This window comes from Eurosta solidaginis, chromosome 5 (assembly GCF_040869045.1).
Source record: "Eurosta solidaginis isolate ZX-2024a chromosome 5, ASM4086904v1, whole genome shotgun sequence".
In the NCBI taxonomy this organism is placed as follows: domain Eukaryota; kingdom Metazoa; phylum Arthropoda; class Insecta; order Diptera; family Tephritidae; genus Eurosta; species Eurosta solidaginis.
This window is the reverse complement of record NC_090323.1, coordinates 194657469-194678348: the sequence shown is the minus strand read 5'-3', so window position 1 is coordinate 194678348 and position 20880 is coordinate 194657469. Positions and strand designations below refer to the sequence as shown.

The following is a 20880-nucleotide window of genomic DNA, read 5'->3' as shown; positions in this document are numbered from 1 at the left end:
GGCCTTTAACACGATAACTTGAGCAAAAATCGATATATCTTTATTAAACTTAGTTCACGTACTTATCTGAAGTCACTTTATCTTGGTATAAAATATGGCCGAAATCCGACTATGACCACGCCCACTTTTCCGATATCGAAAATTACGAAAAATGAAAAAAATGCCATAATTCTGTACCAAATATGAAAAAAGAGTTGAAACATGGTAATTGGATTGGTTTTTTGACGCAAAATATAACTTTAGAAAAAAACTTTGTAAAATGGGTGTGACGTCTACCATATTAAGTAGAAGAAAATGAAAAAGTTCTGCAGGGCGAAATCAAAAGCCCTTGGAATCATGACAGGAATACCGTTCGTGGTATTACATATATAAATAAATTAGCGGTACCCGACAGAAGATGTTCTGGCTCACCCTGGTCCACATTTTGGTCGATATATCGAAAACTTCTTCACATATACAACTAAGGGCTACTCTCTTTTAAAACCCTCATTAATACTTTTAATTTGATACCCATATCGTACAAACAAATTCTAAAGTCACCCCTGGTCCACCCTTATTGCGATATCTCGAAAAGGCGTCCACCTATAGAATAAGGCCCACTACGTTTTAAATAATCATTAACACCTTTCATTTGATACACATGTCATACAAACAGATTCCAGGGTTACCCTAGGTTCATTTTGCTAAATGGTGATTTTCCCGTATTTTGTCTCCAAAGCTCGCAGCTGAGTATGTAATGTTCGGTTACACCCGAACTTAGCTTTTCTTACTTGTTTGCTATTATGTATACTTATTTAAACTTACAATTCTTTATATTTCAGTATTGCCTTTTTCTAAACAACAGCTTTTGTGTGGTTACATCGATCTTACCACCTATTTTAGTGGGTAAACAATTATCCGGCTACTTTTGTGGGCCGAATACCAAAAGGGTGCAAAAGTTGCCATATGAAGAAAGCTGCCGTGGTGAAGAAAGTTTTTACCACATTAGAGTCAGGCTGTATAGCAGAAAATATTTCTAGTAAAAAAGGGACGAGATCGGTTAAAGACCACGCCCACTTTTATACAAAAGATTTTTAAAAGGGTCCTAGACTAGAATAATAAGCTATAACTTAGCAAAAAATAGTTTTGAATCAATGATATTTCACTTATCAAGTTTTACTGTAAGAGGAAATGGGGAGACATTTTTTTTAAACGGGCGGTGCCACGTGTTATGTAGAAAAGTAGTTTATTTGAAATGAAATGTACAATTCAAGCTCGAGCTGAGTATATAATGTTCGGTTACACCCGAACTTAGACACCTTTACTGGCTTTTTGTATTTTTACACTAAAAACAGTACGAGCATGCATGCCCTACAGGCATTTGAGCTCAGTCCTTCGCCAAGTTTTGCGTTTAAAATTATGCAAAGTTATTTAAAATACTTTACGCTAAGCTACTTATGCAAACATACATGTCAACATAGCTGAAAAGTTTTGCAAAAAATTTATACACATATGTCGTATATATACACTGATAGTATGAGTATATAAGTACATTTGCATGCGTTTATGTAGGTTTGAATACATTCAGGGATATGTGGGCATTCACAGCCATGCCTAAAGATGGTTGAGTAAATGCTTAAAAAGGCGCATATGAGAAGGCATGGAAGATGTCACTATGCTCAAAAAGCCGTTGGCTTATAAATCTATAAGAATTTTTCTTCATTCTTTCTTCTGTCATTAGAACTCTCGTGGACTTAAAAAATTGCAACGGCCTTATGAAAAGATCTAAGGACTTAGCTTTGCTTTATTATCCTAAGGCCTGGTAGGATGCGGTTCTAGTCGAGCGCAGTTCAAGACAGCCGAGTTTTTATTTATTTATATAATTGACGCTTAGCCGCTTAGACGGTTATGGCCGCCCAACAAGGTGCGCCAGTCGATTGTTCGCTGTGCTAATTGGCGTCAATTGGTCACGCCAGGGGAATTGAAATCATTTTCCACTTGGTCACTCCAGCGGAGTGGGGGTCGCCCTCTTTCTCTGCTGCCATTGACAGGTTCCGATAAAACTACCTGAGCGTCAAGTTTCTTTCGCATAACACGGCCTAGCTAGCGTAGCCGCTGTGTTTTAATTCTTCGGTACTCGTCGTCGCCGTAGAGGTCCATAAATCTTTCGAAGAACTTTTCTCATGGTCCATGCTTTGGCACCATAAAGCAGGGCGGGTACGATAAGTGACTTGTAGAGCGTGATTTTCGTTTGCCGAGAGAGGACTTTACTTTTCAATTGCCTACCTAGTCCAAAGTAGCATTTATTGGCAAGAGAGATTCTTCGCTAGATTTGAGAGCTGAAGTTGTTGTTCGTAGTAGGGCTGGTTCCCAAATATACGAAGCTTTTTACTATTTCACCAACAAAACCACATTTTTCTCTTATTTTTGCAGTTTAGTGTAGGCAGAACTTGGATGTTCAGGACAAGGATATCAATGTCATCAGCGCACGTTAGTAGCTGTACGCTTTATATTGTTCCAAAGCGTGTAAATACTAGGTTTACACCATATATAAATCTTCAATGACGGCTTCCTGTCAAATATAAATTTAAAATTATTAACCCTACCCGATAAGCCCAGCGTTATGCTGCCAATGTTGGATGGCTTGAATAAGGGGATCTTGAGAAGAGAAGTATTTATTCTTCTCCTATTCACAGCTAGGACGAACACTACAGACTCAATCAGTCTATGTGAGGTCCTCACGGACCGGCCAGTTCAACCTAACAGCTAGGACGCAAGTTTCGGGCCATTTACCTGCTGTGCCTAAACAACTCTAGAGAAAGTTCCTCAGCCCATACATTCAAGTATCTGCAGAAAGCCTTAATGTGATCGTGACCGCAGGACCTGATCCATATCCCTTTCGCTGGCCACTGCTACCACTTCGCTGCTAAAAACTACAGCAGTTGGTATGTAGGACCAGAGTCGTTTCAACTACAAATGCTGTCAATGACGATGGTCGCGGTTGAAGATAGTGGAAAGCCTCTTCATTATCAGAAAAATCTCCCTGCACGAGCGACATTTCTTTCAGTTTTACAAACCAAAAGAAGAGCTGTTAAGTAGATCTGCCTTTACAAGACGTATGTTGCAATGCTTATATTTGCTCTCGAGAACATTGTGGAAGGCATGAGGGATTTCCCCTGCTTTTGGAAGTAAGGTGACTTTGGCAATATTCCTAAACTTGAATAGGCTAACTTCAAGCAGCAGGCAAGCAGCGAGCTGAAAGGAGTCCTCATATATTTCGGCACATACTTTTTTTAGATGGCATATACTTATCTCATGACTTTAAAATACTACCTCTATACCTCACGGAGAACTTCTTGTGTAAAATTTAGTATTTCACTGAATATGGAAATTAAGGCACTAAGGAGGATGACCAGAACACACTAAAAGAATAACAAGGTTTCTTGTGAGTAGATCTATAGCCGACACCCTTAAAGTTATAGTGGTCAGCATCGGTCATTGGGCTATAGGCACGAATTCGGAGAAGATGAGCATCCCGTATGATGACCTTTGCATAAGCTAGAAAGACCTAACTTGCAAAGCGACAGTTGAGTATTTTCTGCGCTAATTTCCTGCTCTAGCTACAATACTTCTAAGATCCTTTGGAAGCTTCATTTTAGATAATCAAGGTAGATTAGCAGAAATAAGGATTTCAAATATTCATGAATTTTTAATAACAACTTAGCTGGTGGTGTCAGTTACCTGACCTAATATTCAGTAGTCTTAGACGAGTTTGTTGGCCACAAAATAGCTGCTTGGGCAACCTGTGTCCAGAAAACGGCTTAGTATCATTCCAAAATGTCTCGACGAAATGAACAAGAGATAGTTGCAAAATTATGTGAAAACAGTGATCGCGAAATGATACCCAAATTTGCATACAAAGTTCAGAAAACAGTCTCGACATTATTCGAAAACAATACCTATTATCCCAAAATAGTTTCCACATCCAACAAAATATCGGAAACAATCTCGAAGTTATCTTAAAATAGTTCCGAAAAACTTCGGAATTAATTCCGTCAACAGTCCAGAAGTTATACTGAAAATCATTGCAAAATAGTCATGATCCACAGAAGATTTCTGTAGAAGATAGCACCTACATTGTCACAAACTCAACTACACGGTCAATATGCATTTTTGTACTACTCTTAAAACCACTTATTGGTTTTAGTTTTAGTCCAGACATTTTTATATTCAGCGTGCTTTGTACACAGAGTATATTAAGTTTGATTGGATAACGGTTGGTTGTACAGGTATAAAGGAATCGAGATAGATATAGACTTCCATATATCAAAATCATCAGTATCGAAAAAAAAATTGATTGAGCCATATCCGTCTTACCGTTAACACGATAACTTGAGTAAATATTGAGATATCTTCACCAAATTTGGTACACGAGCTTATCTGGACCCAGAATAGATTGATATTGAGTATTGGCGAAATGGGATGATAACCACGCCCACGTTTTATATTGTAACGAATATTAGCAACACTAAGGGGTACTGTCATCTCTAAGCCGATGCTAAGCAGTGACGTGAATGCACATCAATAATTCAGTCATTATGTCTACACATATGTACGTACACGCAGCGGAGAAGCAACGCACAAACACATGCAGATATCTTATCTGAGATATGCAATATAATTGTGCAAGTGTCGCTCACAAACACACGCGCATGAGCTGTGAGTGAAGCTATAAAAATTGTGCATCTGTAGTTATAGCTGAGAAACTTATAGCAGATAACCAACTAGTAGATTCTAGAACAGAACCGCCTAGAAATGTCAACGAGTAAACCAAACAGTATAAAAGGCGACACCAGTAGGGGCGCGAGAGTCAGTTTTGATTAAGCACGCTATCTGTCGAGCAAAAGTAGAGTTATTTATTGTGAAGTACTTTAATAAAGGCGATTTTGCATTATTAAATATTGGAGTTATTTATTCAACAGTTTAGTGATTCGAAAACACAAAAAACCTGATTATATAGTAAATAATACACCTATATATACACACACACCTATAATACACATGTGGACTGATATTGAGACTCTTGATAAAAATTAAAAATTTTTTTTTAAAATGGGCGTTGCATCGCCCACTTGTGATAAAATCAATTTTACAAATATTATTAATCATAAATCAAAAATCGTTAAACCCGTCGCAACAAAATTTGGCAGAGAGGTTTCCTTTACTATAAGGAATGCCTTGAAGAAAACGCTACGAAATCGGTTAAGGACCACGCCCACTTTTATATAAAAGATTTTTAAAAGGGTTGTGGACGAATAAAATAGGCTATATCTTTGCAAAAAAGAGATTTATATCAATGGTATTTCATTTCCCAAGTGGATTTATAACAATAAATAGGGAAAACTTCAAATTTAAAAAAATGGGCGTGGCACCGCCCCTTTGTGTGACTAAGGAATTTTCTATGTTTCGGGAGCCATAAATCGAAGAAAAATTAACGGATCGTAATAAAATTTGGTAAACAAATGTTTGCTATAGCAGGAAATATTTCTAGAAAAAATGGACGGCATCGATTAAAGACCACGGCAACTTAGATACAAAACAAGTTTGAAAGGGTCGTAGACTAGAATAATAAGCTATAACTTAGAAAAAAATATTTTTGAATCAATGATATTTTACTTATCAAGTTTTACTGTAAGAGAAAATGGGGAGACGTTTTTCTTTTAACGGGCGGTGCCACGTGTTATGTAGAAAAGTAATTTATCTGAAATGAGATGTACAATTGAAGCTCACGCTGAGTATATAATGTTCGGTTACACCCGAACTTAGACACCTATACTTGTTAAAATTTAATTTTTGATGAATAGTTTAAAATTAAAACCAAAAAGTTTTACCCGAAGCGCCTTTTTAAACTTGTTTCATCTGTTTTATAAACTATGAGAGGATAAATCCAAATTTTAATATATTTGGGTTTAAATTTTAAACCAGAATTTTCAAAAATAGAATTTCTGTGCACTAACCAGAACGTTTCAATTCAAAACCAGTCATATGAGCTCGTTTCGTTTTAAACTCTGCAAGGTCTGCATCGGCGGCCACCGTGGTGTGATGGTAGCGTGCTCCGCCTACCACACCGTATGCCCTGGGTTCGCACCCCGGGCAAAGCAACAACAAAATTTTAGAAATAAGGTATTTCAATTAGAGGAAAATTTTTCTAAGCGGGGTCGCCCCTCGGCAGTGTTTGGCAAGCGCTCCGGTTGTATTTCTGCCATGAAAAGCTCTCAGTGAAAACTCATCTGCCTTGCAGATGCCGTTCGGAGTCGGCATAAAGCATGTAAACCAAAAAGTTTAAGATTTAAACCAAAATTTTCAACCACGTATCTGAATCAGAAATAAAACCTCTCAGTGAGAAGCGGGCGGCACTGCACTTTTCACAAAACTTCTCAGAGCTCGATGTTTTGTTATGGCTCGAAAAAGCTGGTCTAGTTCAAATGTCTTCCGAGCTATAGCTATTTATAAAACCGACTCTGGTAGGAAGGGGTGAGCAAAACAGTTTAAGTTTCAAATATTGCTTAAACCGCAATTTTTGGATCTAGAAACCCAATTTATGTGTCCAAGGCAAAAACAAATGTTACGTATACGCACCGGTATCCGTATTTTCAGGTAGTGCGTATAGACGTGCTTATTTCTGTATTCCCAGAAAATTCATTAAAAAATTTGAGCCTTTATAAAATATATTTCGTTTGTTCCGTTCGGAGTATGGGAATTCCCATCACAAAATTTGTTCGATACGTATTTACGTTCCTGCACTATATTTCTGTAATATACATGTAAATTTATGTATGCATGTAATTATAAATGAAAGTGTAGTATTTTAATGCCTCATATCGTATGAGTTGATGACTTTTCGACGTTGACATCTTCAAGTTTTCTTTTGCTTATTTGCAGTTCTTCACTTGAGTTTAGTTGAGCTGAAGAGTTGCCTTGAGATTGGAATGGAGTTAAGATGGAGTGCGGTGAAGTGGCGGTGTGGCGTTATCTTGGCTGGTTTCAATACCTTCTGCCACTTTTCATGCCTTAACATTTGCTGACAGTTATTATTTTAGTTGTTGTTGCTTATTTTAAATACTTGCGAGCAAATTTTCTGCTGCTTCCAACGCTTTTCGTTAATTTGTCAACAAAAAGCCTTAAGATTACGTTTTTTTCTTTGCTTAAGCAAATTTGACTTCCACATGCTATTTACTTTTACAACATACATAGATAAGTAAATATGTACATATGTATTTATATATATTGCTCTTGCATTGTTGCTTATTTGTTTCAAAGGCGTCTGTCTCGGCTTTTGTTCGCGAAATTGTTATTCAAACTTGAGTTGGTTGTGTTGAATTGAGTATGAATTTCAAATGCATTAAGAAGCATTCAAAGTTTTGTTAACTGAATGAAATACTTTACCTATATATAGACATATGTACATATATGGACGATATAATCAAATTGCTTGATGTATATTCGTAGTTAATGGCATGTGTCGTTATGAAAATTGCATTCTCTTGAAAGTTAACGGCACTAAGTGCACATACCTTCTCAAGTCAGTATAGATGATCTGATTTGTATGGCCTTTATTGCTAGACTTCATTTCGGAAAACGCTTTACTGCTGTTTTCTAATTATGACATAAAACATAAGTATTTCATTACATAATTACATTGAAGGCATGTAGAAGTCATTAAGTTGCATTACTCTCACTACTGACTTTTCATTTAGATGGCCATTTCGTCTTATAATTTTTCTATTTTAAAATTGCTAGCGAGCGCAGTTTAGCGCTTCAAGGTCAACTCTTAATACCTTAGAAGATAATAAGGAGGCATCGCAGTCCATGATAATCGGTGAAACGTGAGGTCCTGTGCCCAGTACAGGCAGCAGCGAACAGAAAACAAAACTTCTATATATTTCGCAAATGAATCAATGCAATGAAATCTCAAAAATTTTCTTAAAAATTCGAAAATTCTAAAAATTTTAAGGAAATTTCCAACTTCTTATGATGAGTCTTCGAAATTTTTTGATTGTGCAGTTTTGTAGCCCAATAAATTTTAGTCCAACAATGTTATAACTTGTGTTCGAGAGAAAAGTTCTTAGAAAGATTTATGGGCCTCTACGCGTTGGCGATGGCGAGTACCGAAGAAGATTTAATGATGAGCTGTACGAGCTATACGCAAACATCAACATAGTCCAGTAAATTAACACGCAGCGGCTGCGCTGGCTAGGCCATGTTATGCGAATGAAAGATGATGCTCCGGCCAAGAAAGTGTTTCTATCGGAACCCGCCTATGGAAGCAGAGGTAGAGGGCGGCCCCCACTCCGTTGGAAGGACCAGGTGGAAAACGATTTAAACTACCTTGGTGTGACCAATTGGCGCCGGTTGGGGGAGCGAAGGAGCGACTGGCGCGCCTTGTTGGACGGCCATAACCGTTTAGACGGTTAAGCGCCAATTAAGTAAGTAAGTAATGATATAACTTCCACGAAATTTCAGAACATATTAATTCACGTGTTTAGCGATGATCCAAATTAGCGAAAGGGGTCGTGTCCGCTGTGTACTGTTTCGATCCAGGAATAAGTAGATCTTGCTGGCTGCCCGATTCCTGTAGCGCCATTTAGGTGGAAGTTATAGTCGTCTAGAAAGCAGCAGAAATTTTGCACAAAGCATGCTTAAGCTGCAGTCGCGTCAATATATATATTGATAAATAAGCGGCAATAACCTCACACAGTACTTCATTAAGAAGTGTCCTGGAATGTAAAAAAGCATTGGAAAATCTTCGCTCAGGCCAGAACATACATCTGTACTGGGTTCCCGGATAGAAAGTAACGTAAAGGCCGAAAAGTTAGCAAGGAAGGTGCAGCACTCGGTGAATCGACTACAAACGTCACAACCTGTTTGCGAGAAATCAAAAGGACACAGGAGTTGCATATGATCCATCAAGCAGGAACAACGTGAACAGAAGCGCAGGGCTGCAAAATGTCTAACATCATGTGCAATTCCATAAGTCCAGGCACCTAATTGGGGCTCTTTTGTTCGGTTGTCAAAGAAATTCTGGTAACACAATGGACACATTGAGTCTATTTGAGGTCTTATTGACTGGCCAGTTCAACCTATCCATCATAGAACAACGACAGCTGCAAAGGAAAGTCCATGTTCTACTTGTACATGTTACTAGCATGATTAAAATGGAACGAGATATCCAAAATTTTTTTACTAAAGTTAACGGAAACCATTTCATTTTTGATAAACTTACTTCAATCAAGTTGAGAAACAGCTGATGAGAGATTCCATATTGAAGTTATACCTATAACAAATAGAAGAATAATTGTTAGGTTTTTAAGATAATACTGTTTCGAATACTAGCGATAATAATATTATTAGACAAAAATAAGGAAAATATAATAAACGAAAGGGTGATAAAGGCCCAGATCGAAAACTGATTAATTGCTTGCTGCTCCGTATCTCTTCACGAACTTCACAAAAAAAAATCGGCCTTTCGGTAGCCTCATTCAACTAGATCGGTGGTAGCGTCTAGCGATTTCTTTTCTAGAGCCGCAAAATATTCTACGACTGCTGAGGCTTCCAACGAATAACAACGTTGAATAATTTGGGAAAAATTTAAACAACGTGACATGAGGACGGATAAGGCGACAGCTATTTCGATTATACCTTGTAAATCTCTTCAAAGCCTTTTCTCCCGGGAGTAGGATTTGAACCCGCACTCCTACGATCACATTTGGTCCTTAACCGATCTCGTTCATTTTTTCTAGAAATATTTCCTGCTTTAAGGAAAATATGTGTATCCAATCTTTTCACGATCCGGACATTTTTCTTCGAGTTATGGCTCCCGAAACATAGAAAATTGCTTAGTCATAAAAGGGGCTGTGCCACACCCATTTTGAAAAATTTGTATTGCTTCCTATTTCTGGCTATAATTTCACTTGGCAAGAGTAATAAAATTCATATAAAGCTCTTGTTTGCAAATACATAGCTTATTTTATTCGCCCACGATCCCTTTAAAAATCCTTTATATAAAAGTGGGTGCGGTCCTTAATCGATTTCGTTAATTTTTCTTCAAAGCATTCCTTATAGTAAAGGGAACCCCTCTGCCGAATTTTGTTACAACAGGTTTAACGATTTATGATTAATATTATTTGTAAAATTGATTTTGTTTCAAGTGGGCGGTGCCACGCCCATTTTAAATTTTTTTTTTCAAATTTTTATCAAGAGTCTCAATATCAGTCAAATTTCAACATTCTATGTGTATTATTTACTAAATAATCAGGCTTTTTGTGTTTTCCAAAATGTTATATATATAAAAAGTGGGCGTGGTTATCATCCGATTTCACTAATTTTCAATACCAATCTATTCTGGGTCCGGACAAGCCCGTTTACCGAATTTGGTGAAGATATCTCAATATTTGCTCAAGTTATCGTGTTAACGGAAGGACAGGGGGACAGACGGACGGACAGACATGGCTTAGTCATTATTTTTTTCGATACTAATGCTTTTGATATATCTATCACGATTCCTTTATACCTGTATAACCAACCGCTCTGCTACCACATCTATATACTCTGTGTGTAAAGCACGCTGAGTATAAAAAAACGGGCATAGCAACCCCTTCTACGGCCGCTCGTATCCTTTAAAACGGCTTTGCATCTTCTTCGAGGATGCTGAAGATATAATGATGAAATTTGTTATCCATCTTTCATTTTCAAAAAAGAATTGCCCTGTGCAAGAAATCCCAAATCGGTTGATTGCCACGCCCACGTTTACATAAAAAAATAAATATAAGGCGCGATAAACTTCGAAGAGATTTTAGGCCGAGCTTCTTTCTTACAAATTGACGTGACGGGACCTATATGTTTTATGCCGTTTCCGACCGGCATCTGCAAGGCAGATGAGTGTCCACTGAGAAGCGTTTCATGGAGTGCTTGCCAATCGCTTTCGAGGGCCAACCCTCTCCTTTGTTTCTAAAATTTTGATGTTGTTCTGGTTGGTGTGGTAGGTAGCATGCTACCACCACATCACGGCGGTCGCCTTCAGATTCTCGGAAAAATGAAAAATCAGCACACCACGAATTGGATGAAAAGCTCGGCGTATATTTCTACATAGGTAATAGTGGTGTTACTGTCGATGAGTTATCGATTTTTTTATCGACGAGATATCGGTCTTTTATAGATTTATTATTTAGAAGTTAGCATTGGTTATTGGAAAGTTATTGATTTGTTATCGACTTTTTATAGAAAATTATTAAAATATTACATGACGTTTATCGATAGAAAAATTATCGTCATGTTATCAAAAAGTTATCGATTTGGTAGGGGAGTGTTACCAGTATCTTATTGGCGTGTTATCGATCTTTTATCAAAAAATTATCGATTTTCGTCCCAAAGATTTTGTTTTTTTTATCAGAATGATACCAATCGATCGGCGTGCTATCGATTTGTTACCGGAAGACTCACTAGTTTTCTATGAAACAGATGCCGGCTAAACTCCAATGTAAAGACGATAACGAACCGATTGCCAGATGATATAATTCGTTATCGATAATAAAAAGATATTCAGACTATAATTTGTAGGTATCGGTTTTTACCAAAAAGAAGCCGACGAAATTCTTCTCGAAACCCCGAAATTATTTTTACCTAGTAAATTTACCTCTATTGTGGTTTAACGTCAACCCCTGTGCGGGCTCTAGTTAATTTAAAACAAGTAAGGAAGGTTAAGTTCGGGTGTAACCGAACATTACATACTCAGTTGAGAGCTATGGTGACAACATAAGGGAAAATAACCATGTAGGAAAATGAACCGAGGGAAACCCTGGAATGTGTTTGTATGACATGTGTATCAAATGAAAGGCATTAAAGAGTATTTTATGAGGGAGTGGACCATAGTTCTATAGGTGGACGCCATTTAGGGATATCGCCATAAAGGTGGATCAGGGTTGACTCTAGAATTTGTTTGTACGATATGGGTATCAAATGAAAGGTGTTAATGAGTATTTTAAAAGGGAGTAATCCTTAGTTCCATAGGTGAACGCCGTTTCGAGATATCTCCATAAAGGTGGACCAGGGGTGACCCTAGAATTTGTTGCACAATATGGGTATCAAACGAAAGGTGTTAATGAGTATTTTAAAAGGGAGTGGGCCTTAGTTCTATAGGTGGACGCCGTCTCGAAATATCGCCATAAAGGTGGACCAGGGGTGACTCTAGAATGTGTTTGTACGATATGGGTATCAAATTTAAGGTATTAATGAGGGGTTTAAAAGTGAGTGGTGGTAGTTGTATAGGTGGTCGCCTTTTCGAGATATCGCCATTAAGGTGGACCAGGGGTGACTCTAGACTTTGTTTGTACGATATGGGTATCAAATGAAAGGTGCTAATGAGTATTTTTAAAAGGGAGCGGGCCCTCGTTTTATAGGTGGTCGCCTTTTCGAGATATCGCCATAAAGGTGGACCAGGGGTGACTCTAGAATGTGTTTGTACGATATTGGTATCAAATTAAAGGTATTAATGAGAGCTTTAAAAGGGAGTGGTGGTAGTTGTATATGTGAAGGCGTTTTCCAGATATCGACCAAAATGTGGACCAGGGTGACCCAGAACATCATCTGTTGGATACCGCAAATTTATTTATATATGTAATACCTGCCAAGATTTCAAGGGTTCTTTATTTCGCCCTGCAGAACGTTTTCATTTTCTTATACTTAATATGGTAGGTGTCACAACCATTTTACAAAGTTTTTTCTAAAGTTATATTTCGCGTCAATAAATCAATCCAATTACCATGTTTCATCCCTCTTTTCGTATTTGGTATAGAGTTATGGCATTTTTTTCATTTTTCGTAATTTTCGATATCGAAAAAGTGGGCGTGGTTACAGTGCGATTTCGTTAATTTTAAAAAGCGATCTGAGATGAGTGCCCAGGAACCTACATACCAAATTTATCAAGATACCTCAAAATTTACTCAAGTTATCGTGTTAGCGGCCATGCAGAAGGACAGACGGACGACTGTGTATAAAAAATGGGCGTGGCTTCAACCGATTTCGCCCATTTTCACGGAAAACAGTTAACGTCATAATATCTATGCCCATACCAAATTTCAAAAGGATTGGTAAATTTTTGTTCGACTTATGGCATTAAAAGTATCCCAGACAAATTAAATGAAAAAGGGCGGAGCCACGCCCATTTTGAAATTTTCTTTTATTTTTGTATTTTGTTGCACCTTATCATTACTGGAGTTGAATGTTGACATAAATTACTTATATACTGTAAAGATATTAAATTTTTTGTTAAAATTTTACTTTAAAAAATTTTTTTTTTAAAAGTGGGCGTGGTCCTTCTCCGATTTTGATAATTTTTATAAAGCGTACATATAGTAATAGGAGTAACGTTCCTACCAAATTTCATCATGATATCTTCAACGACTGCCAAATTACAGCTTGCAAAAGTTTTAAATTACCTTCTTTTAAAAGTGGGCGGTGCCACACCCATTGTCCAAAATTTTACTAGTTTTCTATTCTGTGTCGTAAGGTCAACCCATCTACCAAGTTTCATCGTTTTAGCTTTCTTTGGTAATGAATTATCGCACTTTTTCGGTTTTTCGAAATTTTCGATATTGAAAAAGTGGGCGTGGTTATGGTCCGATTTCGTTCATTTTAAATAGCGATCTGAGATGAGTGCTCAGGAACGTACATACCAAATTTCATCAATTTACCTCAAAATTTACTCAAGTTATCGTGTTAACGGACGGATGGACGGACGGACAGACGGACGGACATGGCTCAATCACATTTTTTTTCGATCCTGATTATTTTGATATATGGAAGTCTATATCTATCTCGATTCCTTTATACCTGTACAACCAACCGTTATCCAATCAAACTTAATATACTCTGTGAGCTCTGCTCAACTGAGTATAAACATACATTTTGTGGACGTACACTTGTGTGTTTCCGCGTCGAACTTCATGAGTACCTAGCGCCCCCAGTTTTAAACGGTTTTATTTAGCTTGACTCTGTGTAGCGGCCGGCCGGCCGTTGTTTACGATTTTTTTTATTAAAATTTAAGTAACTTCTCGATAAGCTACAAGGTTGAAACTTGGAATATAGTTCAGAACCCGGTGACAATGTAATAATAAGAAAAACAAGTAAGGAAGGTTAAGTTCGGGTGTAACCGAACATTACATACTCAGTTGAGAGCTATGGTGACAACATAAGGGAAAATAACCATTAGGAAAACGAACCGAGGGAACCCTGGAATGTGTTTGTATGAGATGTGTATCAAATGAAAGGCATTAAAGAGTATTTTATGAGGGAGTGGGCCATAGTTCTATAGGTGGACGCCATTTAGGGATATAGCCATAAAGGTGGATATGTGTTAATGAGTATTTTAAAAGGGAGTAATCCTTAGTTCCATAGGTGGACGCCGTTTCGAGATATCGCCACAAAGGTGGACCAGGGGTGACCCTAGAATTTGTTTGTACAATATGGGCATCAAACGAATGGTGTTAATGAGTATTTTAAAAGGGAGTGGGTCTTAGTTCTATAGGTGGATGCCGTTTTGAAATATCGCCATAAAGGTGGGCCAGGGGTGACTATAGAATGCCATAAAGGTGGACCAGGGGTGACCCTAGAATTTGTTTGTACAATATGGGTATCAAAAGAAAGGTGTTAATGAGTATTTTAAAAAGGAGTAATGCTTAGTTCCACAGGTGGACGCCGTTTCGAGATATCGCCATAAAGGTGGACCAGGTGTGACCCTAGAATTTGTTTGTACGATATGGGTATCAAATTAAAGGTATTAATGAGGGTTTTAAAAGGGGTGGTGGTAGTTGTATAGGTGATCGCCTTTTCGAGATATCGCCATAAATGTGGACCAGGGGTGACTCTAGAATGCGTTTGTACGATATGGGTATCAAATGAAAGGTGTTAATGAGTATTTTAAAAGCGAGTAATCCTTAGTTCCATAGGTGGATGCTGTTTCGAGATATCGCAATAAAGGTGGACCAGGGGTGACCCTAGAATTTGTTTGTACAATATGGGCATCAAACGAAAGGTGTTAATGAGTATTTTAAAAGGGAGTGGGCCTTAGTTCTATAGGTGGACGCCGTTTCGAAATATCGCCATAAGGGTGGACCAGGGGTGACTCTAGAATGCGTTTGTACGATATGGGTATCAAATGAAAGGTGTTAATGAGTATTTTGAAAGCGAGTAATCCTTAGTTCCATAGGTGGACGCTGTTTCGAGATATCGCCATAAAGGTGGACCAGGGGTGACCCTAGAATTTGTTTGTGCAATATGGGCATCAAACGAAAGGTGTTAATGAGTATTTTAAAAGGGAGTGGGCCTTAGTTCTATAGGTGGACGCCGTTTCGAAATATCGCCATAAAGGTGGACCAGGGGTGACTCTAGAATGTGTTTGTATGATATGGGTATCAAATTAAAGGTATTAATTAGGGTTTTAAAAGGGAGTGGTGGTTGTTGTATAGGTGGTCGCATTTTCGAGATATCGCCATAAAGGTGGACCAGGGGTGACCCTAGAATTTGTTTGTACAATATGGGTGTTACAACGCAACCGGCAGGTGTCGTTGTAAACAGCGAAATTGTCGTTTAATCCCATAAAATGCATACCTGCATAACAATTCTGCGATTAGGTTTGAGTAGATAGCAAATGCAAAACTTAGCTCTTTTACATCAAACCATCGCCGAGTACAAATCTACGGGTGCGCTCAAGCACAAATGTAAGTAACCAAATAATGATAAGTTGTTATTGTAAAATACCGAAATAAAATGAAAATGTAAAATAACATTGTAAATGAACTACAAATTGAAACAAAGCGAAATAAAACTATAATTTACAGATTTTCGCGGACCTCAGCGCAAAATATTGCTTTTATTCGATTTCGGCACCAGGATTTACAATAATCGAAAATATTTGTGATTTCACACTCAGCGGTAATATTTTCCTGAAATAATTAACGAGGTTGGAAACGTAAATCGTGATGGCTTCTCCACAACCGACAGTGACAGCAAGCAAAGAATTCGTGACAGAAATTGAGACTCCGCCGGCGACGACCACATGTGCGGTATTCACCCCTAATTTGAGGTTAGGACTGCAATCACCGGAGCGGCAATCAACATGTCTTACACATTTTGGGACACCAATTTCTGAATGTGCTACATCGGCCGATGGGTAGGCACCGATAGAAGGGTATATGGCACAAAATGTGAACTGGTTTGCGCTTCAAGACGTTACACAGTCGCCGTGTGCCACTTTCGGCGATAGCTACGCACCGCCTATTACAAACATGGGCAACATAACCTCGACATTTCACACTGGAACACATCGTGGCGTCGCAAGCTACGGGTTGTACTCATACCCGACTTCCAGTGCTACTGCGAATAATCATAATCGTAATAGTTATAACATAACAACGTGGGCAGCACATCCAGTAAACACCAGTAGCACCGCTACGAGAATGCATACGCAGTTTTACAATCACTCAACCTCAAATTGCATAACGATGAGTGACAACGTTTTGCCGTCATTAGTATTTCGACAGGAAGAACCACCTCAGCGTTTACATACCCAACTTCACTCGACGTCTCTGCATGCCCAGCCCCCTCAGGTAAATACGTATGGTAATTTCGCAAATTCCGCACAGGGTTTGGGCGGGTATTTACAAATGAACTCAGCCTCGACTGGTGCGCCAGAGTTGCCAACAAACCAATATAATTCTGGGATACCAAATTGCTACGATGGCCGTCGACATTGGCCGCAAATATCTAACAGCTATACTCCCACCGTGCCACCTATATCATCTCAAATGAGGCTAACCTCTACACAAGTAGCTTCACGTCAGGTCATAAATAAAGATCTTCCGACATTCACCGGCAAGCCAGAGGAGTGGCCACTATTCATTGTAAGCTTCGAGCAGTCTACACAGCAATGCGGTTTTACGGATGCTGAGAATCTCATTCGGCTACAGCGTTGTCTAAAAGGTGTAGCTCTAGAAGCAGTAAGGGCAAAATTAATGACACCAGCAACCATATGGCAGGCCCTTGATACTCTACGTACGCTGCATGCACGCCCAGATATTATTTGTCACTCGTTACAACGCAAGCTGAGGCAAGAACCTCTTGTTAAATATGAAAAATTAGATACTCTGATTCAATTTGCGTTGGCTGTGCAAAACTACTGCTCCACTATGAGACCCATAGGCCTTTCCTCGTATCTAAATGACCCGATGCTACTCTCTGAGGTAATTTCCAAATTGCCAAGTGACTTAAGGTTAGAGTGGGGTCGTCCTAGAGTATCTTTGCCTCAGGTAGATATCAGGGAATTCGACTCTTGGCTTTTTAAATTGGCTATGTGTGCCAGTCAAGTAGTATCAGGAAGTAACTGCGGCGAAGAAGGCAAAGGCAGTAACGCTCAGATAAAGAAAAGGGTGCTTTTGCACGACGTAGCTCGCAGTAATAATACTGATGTAACTAAAATAGTGTGTATTAAATGCAATGGTGAGCACAAACTTGACACATGCAAACAGTTTTGCGCTCTGTCTATCATCGAAAGGTGGAACTTTGTGCGAAGTAACAAATTATGCATCAGATGTTTTAAGAAACATTTTTTAAAAAATTGTCGACTAAAGAGTCATTGTGGTGTCGATGGTTGTACACGACCACATCACGTTTTGCTCCACTCGTCTAATTACCCGACATCAAAGGACGATGAATCTGTGATGTTACATAAAGGTGAATATACGACAAAAACGTTGTTGCGTTGTTCCAATTATGCTTTATGGCAAATCGAAGTCCATAAAAGCAAAAGCGGTAATAGACGAGGGTTCCACATGCACACTTTTAGAGCACCACATTGCCGATGAGCTTGGCTTAGAAGGCCCGTCAGATGAGCTATGCCTAAGGTGGACGGGCGAAATAACGCAGATAGAGCCTGAATCGAAAGAGGTCACTGGCACCACTCCGATGTTAAGTCTTCGCAACATACGCACTGTTGCTAATCTCGATCTACCAAAACAGTCGCTCACACGCGACGAGATTTCGTTGCATCCGCATAGGCTGCCAATCGAACCGTATACTGAAGTACGTGCCACACTGCTACTCGGTGCGGATAATGCAAAGCTCGGTGTTCCCCTCGAAGTGAAGGAGCTCCATGGTGATAAACTCATAGCAACGAAATGTCGTCTCGGCTGGTCGGTTTACGGGAGAGGTGAAGAGGCTTATGTTTCTGCAGATAGGGTGATGCACATATGCTCCTGCGTCCCAACGGAGCACCTGGATGAAATTTTAAAAAACAATTACTCACTGGAAGCGGTTGGTATAAGTAAGCGTGAAGATCCATTGCGATCCAAAGCAGACGAACGGGCTTTCGCTATTATGAAATCTACTACTAAATACCTAGATGATCAAAAGCGTTGGGAAACCGGCTTGTTATGGAAATTCGATGAAATTAGTTTACCGGATTCGTTCTCAATGGCATTACGACGACTCAACTCCCTGGAAATTCGAATGACACGAGATCCAAATTTAAACCAATTTCTAAACGAACAGATGCGTGCCTACGAACTAAAGGGATACGTTCGTAAATTAACGAGAGAAGAGGTATCTTACGGCGGTCGGGCATGGTTCGTTCCAATATTTACAGTTACCAATAAAAATAAAAACAGATTGGTTTGGGACGCTGCTGCCGCTGTCGACGGTGTCGCTCTTAATACTTATCTACTGAAAGGACCTGACCTCTTAGCCTCTCTCGTTGGCATTCTTCTTAGATTTCGTGAGCGACCATATGCCATTACTGGAGACATTTGCGAGATGTTCCACCAAATTCGGTTGCGAGAACAGGACCAACGCGCGCAACAATTTCTGTGGCGCTATGGGGATCGCTCTAGAAAACCTGATATTTATGTTATGACAGTGATGACCTTTGGCGCTGCATGTGCCCCGTCTCTGGCGAATTTTATAAAAAACGAAAATGCATCGCGGTTCATTAACGACAATCCGGTCGCAGTAGCGGCGATCCATCAGAATACATACGTGGATGATTGGTTACAGAGCGTTGACACGGAGAAAGAGGCGATGGACCTAGCGTTGCAAGTCAAGCATATACACCGCGAGGGCGGATTCGAAATGCGTAATTGGCTTTCGAACTCGAACAACGTACTGCAGGCTATTTCCGACACCATGACCCAAACAAACAAACTTCTGCACGACCCTTCTACCATGTATGAAAAGGTATTAGGCATCTGGTGGCGCCCAGATACAGATGAATTAACGTTTTTTGCTAAACTTGATGAACTCGGTTTAGACGGGAGCACATATGCAACAAAAAGAAGCATTCTTCGAGTAATCATGTCTGTATATGATCCTCTAGGTTTGATGGGTTTTTTTATGATTCAAGCTAAAATCGTGTTTCAAAACATTTGGAGGTCTGGTGTTACCTGGGACACGCCTATACAGGAGGAAGAACAAAAATCTTGACAATCATGGGTCCTCACCATGGAACGAATAAGGAATGTTTGTATACGTCGGTGCTACCCCTTAGCCAGCCGCAGCCAGAATCTTCAGCTGCATGTATTTTGCGATGCAAGTATTGTAGCTTACGCAGCTGCTGCCTATCTAAGAGCCACTGTGGGGGATGAAGTACAATGTTGTTTGATAGCTTCGAAATCGAGGGTCGCGCCACTGAAATCCGTTTCTATACCGCGCTTAGAACTTATGGGTGCCATTCTGGGTCTAAGGTTGTCGAAATTTGTTAAAAATGAGTTAACCTTACCGATCAACGAGGTAATATACTGGACGGATTCAAAAAATGTTATCTACTGGATTCGCTCAGACTCTCGCAAATTTAGCCAATTCGTCGGCGTGCGAATAGGAGAAATTCTGGAGTCCTCTATAATAAATAGTTGGAGGTGGGTACCATCAGCGAATAACGTGGCCGATGATGCTACGAAATTAAAGCAGTGGGCAAATTTAGATGGGGAATCGCGGTGGTTCCGAGGTCCTTCATTTTTAAAACTGCAGGAAGCAGAGTGGCCGGAGACAATTTTGGCTGAGCCAGCGGAACCGGAATCGGTGCATCATATTGAGTACGCTGGAACAATAAGTGATATATCCTTTACTGAAGTAATACCTGACGTAACAAGGTTTAGTAAGTGGGAGAAGCTGCGGGGTGCAACAAGATATGTTTTGCGATTTCTCAGATTAGTAAGCAAAAGGTCGGTTGAATCAGCATTCGCTCAAATGATGCTACAGGACACCACGATCAATAGCGCCGAAATTTTGATTATTCGTATGAGCCAGTCTTCGCCAGCATAGTCTTTTGCGAAGAAATAAGATGCCTACAACAAGGTAAATTCGTAAGTAGGAAAAGTTCTATATTTAAATGCTCTCCCTTCATAGACGAGTACGGATTGCTTAGAATCAAAGGTCGAATAGAGGCTATAGAAGGCATACCTGTTAACATAAAGAGACCAATAATTTTGCCTTCAAAACACCCGGTAACACACCTTATTGTCGATTTCTTCCATCGCAAATATCACCACCACCATTCCGAAATAGTGGTTAATGAAATTCGCCAAAAATATTGGGTAAGTGGGTTTAGAGCATTGGTTGGCAAAATTTGCCGAAAATGTCGTGTTTGTAAAATTCGGATAGCAGCACCGCAACCACCTGAAATGGGTTCATTGCCACATGAACGCCTCGCCTTGAATACTCGACCCTTCACCGGTGTGGACTTCTTCGGACCGATTGACATCGTTGTTGGCAGGCATCGCGAGAAACGCTGGGGTGTCCTATTTACCTGTCTCACCGTGCGCGCCGTGCATATCGAAATCAGCCACTCTCTTTCCACAG

General features: G+C 39.4%; 1 protein-coding gene across 1 annotated transcript in view; it reads right to left on the bottom strand.

Moving 5' to 3' along the window:
* The window catches only part of LOC137252021 (uncharacterized), a 490237-nt gene that overhangs the window by 152266 nt on the left and 317091 nt on the right, over positions 1-20880 (bottom strand). Inside the window, exon 4 of the mRNA XM_067787158.1 lies at positions 9263-9313. The gene's annotated coding sequence lies outside the window, so the exon portion shown is untranslated. The remainder of the gene's footprint in view (positions 1-9262; positions 9314-20880) is intronic.